The following is a 10,416-nucleotide window of genomic DNA, read 5'->3' as shown; positions in this document are numbered from 1 at the left end:
TGAAAAATCTGAATTTGGTCACCCCAAACGACTGAGGTGCACCCTCAGAAGCCTGAAGATGTACTTTAGAAGTCTAAAAATTTCGTTCAGTCTACTAAAGAATTTCTTCAGAAGACTGAAGAATTGGTTCAGTCTACTGAAGATTTTCCTGAAGGAATACAAAAGAGGCAATACACCCTCAAAAGACTGAACACTCAATTCAGTCGTCTGACCCTATGTCTAGTTCAAAGTTTTCAGTGTGTTAAGGAATATCAGAAGACTGAACCCGATACTTCAGTCGTCTGAACATTGTTAATGGTTAGAAATCTTAAATGTTTTAAATTTCAAATAAAGGTTTCTTGTGTCCCAAATTTTCTAAAAACTTGGAAGATACTCTAAGTAATCTTGAGCAACACGAAATAACTTTTCTAAGCCTATAAATACATAGTTTTTCAAATCAAATAAGAAATAGAATGAAAGAATTGAGAAATCTGTTTCAAAAGCTGAAAACCCATCTTGCTATCTTGCTGCTCTCTCATGCTAAACTCTTTGCACAACCGAATTTCTGAATTTCTGAAGTGCTGAACATTCTACTATTAAGTTTTGAGTTGCTAATTCTCATCTAGAAAAAACTTGGTGAATTCTTACTTGAGCTTCATTGTATTTCACTTTGATATTTAATATTGAAGTACATAGTATTTGAAACTGTACTAATCTACTCTTTGTGAGAGTACTATTGTACGCAAATATTATTTCTTATTTCTTGACGATTCTAGGTTGTTGGTTTGTTAACCGAGTGTGGGGTATCACTTGGAGAGGCGTTGCTCTAGCCTAGTGAAAGGAGTGACCAAGTGCGGGGTATCACTTGGAGAGGCGTTGCTCTAGCCTACTAAAGGAGTGTCTAAGCATGGGTATCGCTTGTAACGGTTTGTTCCGCCCAGAAAGGAACGGTATAGTGGAATCCTTTGGTGGTATTGGCCAAAAGCGAGGACATAGGCTGGGGATAAGCCAAACCTCGCAAAAAACTTGGTGTCACTCTCTTTCCTTATTCTCTTTAATTTTCAGCATCTATATGTTGTGTTGTGTGTGAATGCAAAGTGCAGGTAACTGAAGTAAAGAACTGAGATTAAAAAGAAGACTCTTAATAAAAGAAAGTACGTTCTGATTAAACGTTTGTGGAAACCTAAAAAGGGAATACATTGTTTAATCGTTTGCGAAAATCTCTGTTAAGAGAGTGCAAATAATTTCATTCAATACAATGCTACAATAAAAAGTTGAAATTGCCAAAAGACTGCATATTTTTTCTTGGTTTGGCATCTTTGATTGTTTATTTTAAAGTTGTTGATTGATTGGATGTTTGTTTAAGTACTGGATTGTGGATTGCTTAAGTAACTAAGTTTTGTTGTGTGTTTAATAAATCAACAAGTGGTTAAGAATTCTTGAAAATAATTAAAAGAAAATTTTAATAACCCAATTCACCCCCCTCTTGGGATTACACCTCAACTTTCATTATTATTATTATTATTATTATTATTATTGTTGTTGTTGTTGTTGTTGTTCTTGTTGTTATTATTCATTATTTATTATTATTATTATTATTGTATTTGTTATTATTATTATTATTATTATTATTATTATTATTATTCTATTTTGAATTATGCCTATATTCAATTGTGTTATTTTTAGTAATTCATATTTGTATTAACTTGCTATTATTTTATTATTATGATATTTTTTATTAAATATTTTCAATTTTATTCCCTATGATTGTAACAAAAGGGTATGAGTTTTTCAAGCTCCCCGTACCATAGTTTTGAGGGAATATATATATATATATATATATATATATATATTATGTATATTTTTATGTGATTAATTTCTTTGCATGTGTATTTCTCAAATTCACGAAAGGGAGTAATTTTAAAGATTTATTAAATTTAATTAGTGGGATAATTTTTGATTAATTAGGTACAATTCGTAAGAATGGGCGCGTAGGAGGTGCTCATACCTTCCCCTCACATAACCGAACTCCCGATCCTTACTTTGGTAACACAGACTGATTCTACCCTTAATTGGGTAGTAATCAAGTGTTCTAATCACACTAAAAGGTTAGTGGTGAAAATAAAAATTATAATCAAGTGTTATGGCATCACAAGTTAGCAACATGCATACATATAGTAACATATCCCCGCATTCTGGCATCACAAGTTAGCAATATGCATACATATAACAACATATCCCTACATTTTGGCATCATAAGTTAGCAACATGCATACATACAGCAATAGGGCACCCATCACACTTGTCTTGTTGAATAAGCTTTTGAATTGAATGATCATTTGACATCCTTGACTGAACAATGCATGTTGTGCTAATATATCAAACTGGGGTAGCCGACCCTAGGCACACATTGATTTACCTGGAAATTGGGGCAGCTGACCCCAGGTGCAGATTGACATACTTTGAAAATAGGACAGCGGATCCCATGAACGGGTGGATCCACTCATTGAAATCAGGACCCTGCACCCAAGTGGATTTCTCCAACAGGGTCACTAATTTGTCGCGACGTCCCTTGGAGCGAGGGTGCCCCCGAGGTGGCGAAATAAAAATTGCATGTTTAATTTTCGGGAAAAATAGGAATGGAGCCGCTACTAACTTTTTAGTGTGGTTAGAATACTTGATTATTACCCAATTAAGGGTAGAATCGATCTGCATTACCAAAGTAGGGATCGAGAGTTCGGTTACGCGAGGGGAATGTATGAGCACCCCTACGCACCTGTTCTTATGAACGGTACCTAATTAATAAAAAATTATCTCACCAATTAAATTTAATAAATCTTTAAAATTACTTTCTTTTGTGAATTTGTGAAATATACATGCAAAGAAATTAATCACACAAAAATATACATAATATATATATTCCCTCATAATTGGAGTACAAGAAGTTTGAAAAGCCCACCCTTTTGTTACAATCATAGGAAATAAAATCAAAAATATTAAATAAAAAATTTCATAATAATAAAATAATAACAAGTTAATACAAATATGAAATACTAAAAATAATACAATTGAATATACATATAATTCAAAATAGAATAATGATAGTAATAATAATAATAATGATAACAAATACAATAATAATAATAATAATAATAATAATAATAATAATAATAATGGTAAGGATGGTACGTACACCGAATATTATGTAAATACAAATATGGAAATAATTAACCCTAATGAAGAGTATACAATATATCAACATGGAAACAAGATTACGAAAACAATTCAAACTACAAATCTATTAATGCAAATATATACAAGGACAATATGGAAACACGTGATAATTAGGAAGCATATCAAAACAATATAATACTAAGGCAAACAATACAATAAAATGATAAATACGCTAACAATAAAATAAAATGGTAAATATGCAAATAAACACATAAGGCAATAACAAAAATATGTATGCAAACTATATAATAAAATGATAAATACTCAAACAAATGATTAAGGTAATAACAACAATATATATGCAAACTATACAATAACTAATAAATGACAATAATAATAATAACAACAACAACAACAACAATAATAATAATAATAATAATAATAATAATATACAAATAATATTAATAATAATCATACTAGACAATAATGTACAAATGCTGGAGTAATCATAATGAGAATAATAGTAACATACCAATACTATAATGATAATATAATATGCAAACTATAATAATAATGATAATAACAATAATACTCCAATAATATAATAATAATACTAATAATAATATACCAACAATATAATAATATTACTAATAATACTATACAGACCATATAATACTAATGCTAATACAATCAATATAATAATAATACTAATAATAATAAGCCAACAACATAATAATATTACTAATAATAATATACAAACAATATAATACTAATACAAATCAATATAATGATAATACTAATAATAATATCCAAGCAATATAATAATATTACTAATAATAACAGACAAACAATATAATACTAATACTAATACAATCAATATAATAATAATACTAATAATAATAATAATAATAATACACAAGTAATATAATACTAATACTAGTAAAATCAATATAATAATACTAATGCAATCAGTATACTAATAATACTATTAGTATGATAATACTAATAATAATATCCAAACAATATAATAATATTACAAATAATATAATATTAATAATAATATATAAATAATAATAATATTACTAAAAATATTATACAAACAATATAGTACTAATAATAATATCTCATAAATATAGATACAATAATAAATATATGATAACAATACGAAATAATAAACCATGATAAAACACATATGATTATAAAAACAATAAAAAATAATAAATCGCTTATTACCTACATAATAACATATAATAAATCATAATATAAATATGTACGTGATAATGAAAAAAAAAATCATAATAATGTTTCTCTACATGAGAATAAATAAATAAAAAATAAATAAAATCACAATATGATAATATGAACAAAATCCAATAAAATCACATAATAATTAAAAAAAAAAATCTTCCAACTAAAAAAAATCCTACCTTTGGAGCGGCAGCCGCACGTGTGTGTATAAATGTGTGTTTCAATGTGAGTTGCCGTGTGTGCAAGTGCGTGTTTCAGTGTGTATTGCTGTGTGTACAAGTGCGTTTTAGTGTGTGTAAAAGTGTGTCTGAGTGTGTGTTAAGTGGTGTGTTTAAGCGTGTGATGGTGTGTGTTCTGCTATGTGTAAAAGTGTGTGTTTTGGTGCGTGCTGGTGTGTGTTCTGCTGTGTGTAAAAGTGTGTGTTTTGGTGTGTGCTGGTGTGTGTTCTGCTGTGTGTAAAAGTGTGTGTTTTGGTGTGTGCTGGTGTGTGTTCATGTGCAGGGAACTTACAGCAGGTAGGGGAATGACGTGTTGAATTCTGCAGGTATGGAGCCGCAGACAGCCGCAACAACCAGCCACCATCTTTGACACTGGAGATGGATGGCCACCTGCTCTGCAGGCTTTGTTGAATTTGCTAGCCACCATATTTGATTTTTACTCCCTCTCATGTATATATATATATATATATGTGCTATGAGTTGTGAGATGTGTGAATTTTGTGAGCTGCGTGAAGAGAGGTGTGCAGTGTACTGAGATTGTAGAGAGCAGAAAAGCAGAGAGGTGTGATAGTGAGAGAGAGTTGAGCAGTGGCTCCTCCGTGTATTATTTCTCCCAGATTATAGTGCAGTGGTGTGCTCCCGTGGACGTAGGTCAGTTTAGACCGAACCACGTAAATCCAGTGTTCCTTGTGGATGTGTATGATTTTTTCTTTGTGCGTGATTATTACTCCAGGTCTATTTTTATTCCCTAACATGACGGAGGGCTGCGGCTGTCCGTCGTGTTTCGGAGGGCGACGGCGACGGCTGCATGAGAGATCGGAGATGGGGCCTGGGTCGTGGTGAAGAGCATGAACGATGTTGTGAGCGACGGCGACGAATGGTGGTTTGATGACGGAGGAGAGTCTGTCGGTGACGATCTGATGGAGTTGGCCGTGAATAGAGTTCACGGCTGTCTGGTAGCAACGTGAATGTCGGGGCTGTTGTTTGTGTTCTGCTACTGCCCTGCATACGAAGGAAAGAGTAAGAGAATGGAGAGATGAGGGTGAGAAGAGAGTGTGTATGGCAATGAAGGCTCCTCTGCGGCTATGAATTTGTATGGCTGCTGCCTCTCTCGTTTGCCGGAGGCGCTGCTGTCACAGCGTGTTGGGTAGAGAGATGGTGGAGTGACAGGCTACTGCGGTGGTGGCCGGGCGGGTTGCTGAGTTTTCTGAGTGGCCGTGAGGAGTTGGAGAGAGGCAGAGAGCGAGAGGGAGAGGGAGCAAGAGAGAGGAGGGAGACATGGAGATGGTTAGAGAGATGATGCGTGTGCGGCTGTGCGTGGAAAAGAGAGAACGAGAGGGAGCTTAGGTTTTTATTTTTTGGGTTGGGTCTCCACCACCAAATCAGCCGTGCTGTGTGTGCTCCTTCATTCCCCCCGCCCCCCCTTCCAAACCCCTCTTTTTGTTTTTATATGCCACAAATACCCAAAAATCCTAAGAGAAATCCTAATAACGTGGTAGCGACAGCATTTTTATCATTTTTATTTCTCCAAAAATAAAGGAAAAGCCCAATAAAAATGTGAAATTAAATTCTCGAGAATAGGAGAACCCAAACTCAAAAACAAAATAGACTCAAATTTTTAAAATAACCGCAACCTAAAAATAAATAACCGAGGCTTGAAAAATAAAATAATTGGGACTCCAAATAAAACGAGACTCCAATTTAAAATTATATGGCACTTAATTTAAAAATACCGTGACTTAATTTAAAAATATCTGACACCCAAAATAACCGAAACTCAATTTGAAAATAACTAGGATTCAATTTAAACATGCCCGAGACTCAAGGACTTAATTTTGAAAAAGGACTTCATTTTGAAATAGTCAGGACTCTTTAAAAATAACCCTGTTTTGAAAAGGACTCAATTAAAAATAACTGTAACTCAAATTTGAAAATATCGGGACTCAATTTAAAATGTCGAGACTCATTTTAAAATAAATTCTGACTCAATTTAAAATACCAGGACTCAACTTTGAATAACCGACACTCAAAAATAAATTGGACTCAATTTAAAAATAAATGAGACTCAAAACATGCAAGACTCAATAATAATTAAAAAAAAAATACTGGGACTCGATCGAACCTCCCATTCTCAGGATACAAAGTCGACTTCTTATTACGCCGGGTTTTCTCAGAAAGGTCTGATTAAAATTGAGGTGTCTATAGAGTCAACCAATAATAATTCTAAGTATGAAGCTCTGGTAGTCACATAGGTAAATGAAGACTATTGAGACTAAAGAAGAAAGAACGACCTCGTGACTGCATTTTTGAAGTTTGAGTTATGTTAGATAAACCATGGAGATAACCAACAAATAGATGCATTATCAAGGATGCAATGGCACAACTTGAGGTGAAGAAATCAAAATTCTGTGGAGCACTTGAACCAACCAACTTTCAACTCTAAAGAAGTGAATCTCATATATAGAAGAGGAACCTAGTTGGCTAAAACCCATTGTCAACTTCTTGAAGGAAGGACAAATCCCAAAAAATTTGTAAAGAAACATTGAAGTAAAGAAAGAAAGAAACACGTATGTATTGATAGACGATGTACTATATTGCATGTCGTTTATCATGCCATACCTAAATGGGTTTGGGGGCAGAGGTTACGGCATGATGTACTCTTATGTGCATCTCATGCACTAATTCTCTTTTTCCTTTTAATTGCACTCTAAACTTATTGTGAGTGCCCTTTAGATCCATTTTAACATGATAATGAGAACAATGACATTAATCTTTATCAATATCTTAGGTAGAACCATTTATAATTAATTTGAACTATAACACACTCTAATTCTCTTTATAATAATATTATGATATCCACTATTCATGAGTGACACCCAATAGTATGCTATGGCTATACTAACTTGACTATATTAAAGAGAACCTATTCATTTACAATTTCATATGCCATTTAATAAATTATTAGGATATTAAATCATTGAAAAAATATGTAGCTTATATATATATATTTACCAAGTTGTATGACTCCATAAATAAGACTAGAACCTCCTCTATAATCCTCCTTTGTAATCCCCAATTTCACCTTGGTCAAGGATTCTCTTAAGGGACTCCATTAGTAGTAAGGTCGTACCCAGTCCATTACTAGTGACAAAGGGAATTCTCTTTCTTACTGAAAGTGATAAATCATACATCATTCTTTCACCCACCTCCATTACTTAATGTGTTTTTTCCTTGGTAAGTCTACAAACAAAGCAAATTCAAAGTATAGGGACTCAATATAAGAATGGTGAATGTGTCCCACAATCAAAAGAGTGTACCTGACAAAGGTACAAGGTCCTTTGAAAATAAATTCCTTTAGAAATAGGTGAAGTATTGAAATTTTTATTATTTTTAACATGGCTGTTTTTTTAACCAAATTTGATTCAAGATAAAAAAAAAAAAAACAATCTCTGAACAAAAATTACAATTTCAATTTGCAAGAAAATACTTTTTATTCAAATCACCTTGACATTTTCACATTTACAAGTATCCCATCCCATACATTACAAATTTGGGTAATACACATCTCTCATATGCACACTACAAAAACCATCACAAAGGATTTCAAATATAACTTGTCAAATGAAGCCTCATCACAAACTTTTTGTATTAAGCCCTACAAAATAATAGGAAGGAATGAATGACACCATCTCAATAGGTCCTTTGAGAAAGTCCCTTTTTATCATTTTGAAAATATTTCAAGTAGATATCAATATTGATATACAAATGCATATTAACTAAATATTAATATATGCACCTATTCAATAGAAAAACACCTAAATGGCTAAGAAAAGACAACATATAAATATCACTTAATATCTATGTGTAAATATATCTTGTTCTAAAATAGATTTTCAACTGAACAAACTAAATTATAGAAAGATAAATAGAGCCTAATGTGTTGAACTCCCTCAAGGATCTTTCTACTTTTTACTACATCTAGGCTTGAAACTATCCTTAGACAGTTCACAACATTTATTCTTTATGGGCCATTCCCCATCAGAAAGGGCAAATACTTATTTGTTCTTCTAGTCATAGATGAAAGAGGGTATATGTAGTAGGAATATTGATCTTATTAAGAATATGTATGATGGAGTAATGGCTAATGTTAGGACTATAGGTGGAGAGAATAAAAAATTTCCTACCACAATAGACATACTTCAAAAATCTGCTTTGAGCCCTTATCTTTTTACTTTAGTGATGGTGAACTCACTTAGAGTATCCAAAATTAGGATCCATGGTGTATGTTGTTTGCAGATGATATTGTCTTGATTGATGCAACTAGGAGTAGAGTAGAGTCTAAGTTAGAATTATGGGAAGAAGCTTTAGAATTTAGAGGCTTAAGGATAGGTAGAAATAAGATAGAGTATATGAAATTTAATTTCAGTAATAGTAGGAGGAATATGGGAGACAAATTTAAACTTGATGACACATAAATCAATAGCAATAGTATATTTCGATACCTTAGATCTATTATGCAAGTTGAAGGAGAAGTTGAAGAAGATGTAATACATAGGGTTAAAGCATGTAGGGTAAAATAGAGAAGTTTTTCGAGTGATTTTTGCGATTGTAGAATGCCTTTAAAATTAAAAGAAAAGTTTATAGAATGATTGTAAGACCAGCTATGCTATATGCATTAAAATGTTAGGTGACTAAGAAACAATATATCAAAAAAGTAAAATTCGTCGTGATGAGAATGCTTACATGGATTAGTGATATAATGTTAAAAGATAAATTAAGAAATGAACATAACCGTGATAAGTTAGGTGTAACTCCTATAGAAGATAGATAAGGGAGGAACAACTCAAATGGTCTGGACATTTGCAACATAGGCCACATACTGTGCTAGTGAAAAAGATTGAATTAATTACTGTGAGGGGCAGTAGGAGTAGTGGTAGACCTAATATAACTTGGAATGAGATAGTGAATAAGGATTTAATAACTCTGAATTTGTCAAAGGAAATTTTCCATTATCGCATAAATTGGTGGAAAAGGATTCCGATGAGAAATAATGAATTAATTATTGTGAGGGGTAGTAAAAGGAGTAGAGATATATAGACCTAATATAACTTGAAATGAGTAATGAATAAGGATTTAATGACCCTAAATTTGTAGAAGGAAATTGTCCATGATTGCATAAATTGGCGGAAAAAAGGATTTATGCAACCAGTGCCGCCTAGTGGGACTCACCTAGTGCGATTTAAGGCTTGGTTTTGTCGTTGTTGTAGTAGTCATAGATGAAAGAGATAACTTTAGATATGAATTTCTTTTTGGGCTTGACACCAAGGTGCTGCCATTTATGGATGTCAATGCGCTATTTGAGAGCAAAAGGAAATCACAAGTACCTTAAGTATAGGGGCAACCCACCATTCTCCTTTATCAACATGACAAGCCCTACAACAATTTTCCAAGATTTGGGAGCAAGCTACAACCAAGGAGATCTTATTGTGTTTAAGGACATGGATATAAAAATCAAAAAAAGGAATCCTAAATAATGTTTTCAAGATCACCTCATAAACATATAGCTCCCCAATTTGGAAATGACAATCCTTTTATTGGGCCTAGAAAGTCGTAGATGATTAAGCAAAATTTCTCCTTTAGAATTCCTTGGCATATGAGGACATAGAGAGCAACCAAAGGGGCCACCACCTTTACACTTTTAAGCTCCATGGTGTTCACTATGGTTGCTTCCCTGTGCTTAGTGTCAAGAAAAAGAGCAAGGGAAAGGGCTCTTAACAGTTTCAAAGATCCCTATTAG

Source organism: Malania oleifera, chromosome 3 (genome assembly GCF_029873635.1).
Source record: "Malania oleifera isolate guangnan ecotype guangnan chromosome 3, ASM2987363v1, whole genome shotgun sequence".
Taxonomy (NCBI): Eukaryota; Viridiplantae; Streptophyta; class Magnoliopsida; order Santalales; family Ximeniaceae; genus Malania; species Malania oleifera.
Note: the sequence above shows the minus strand (reverse complement) of the source record.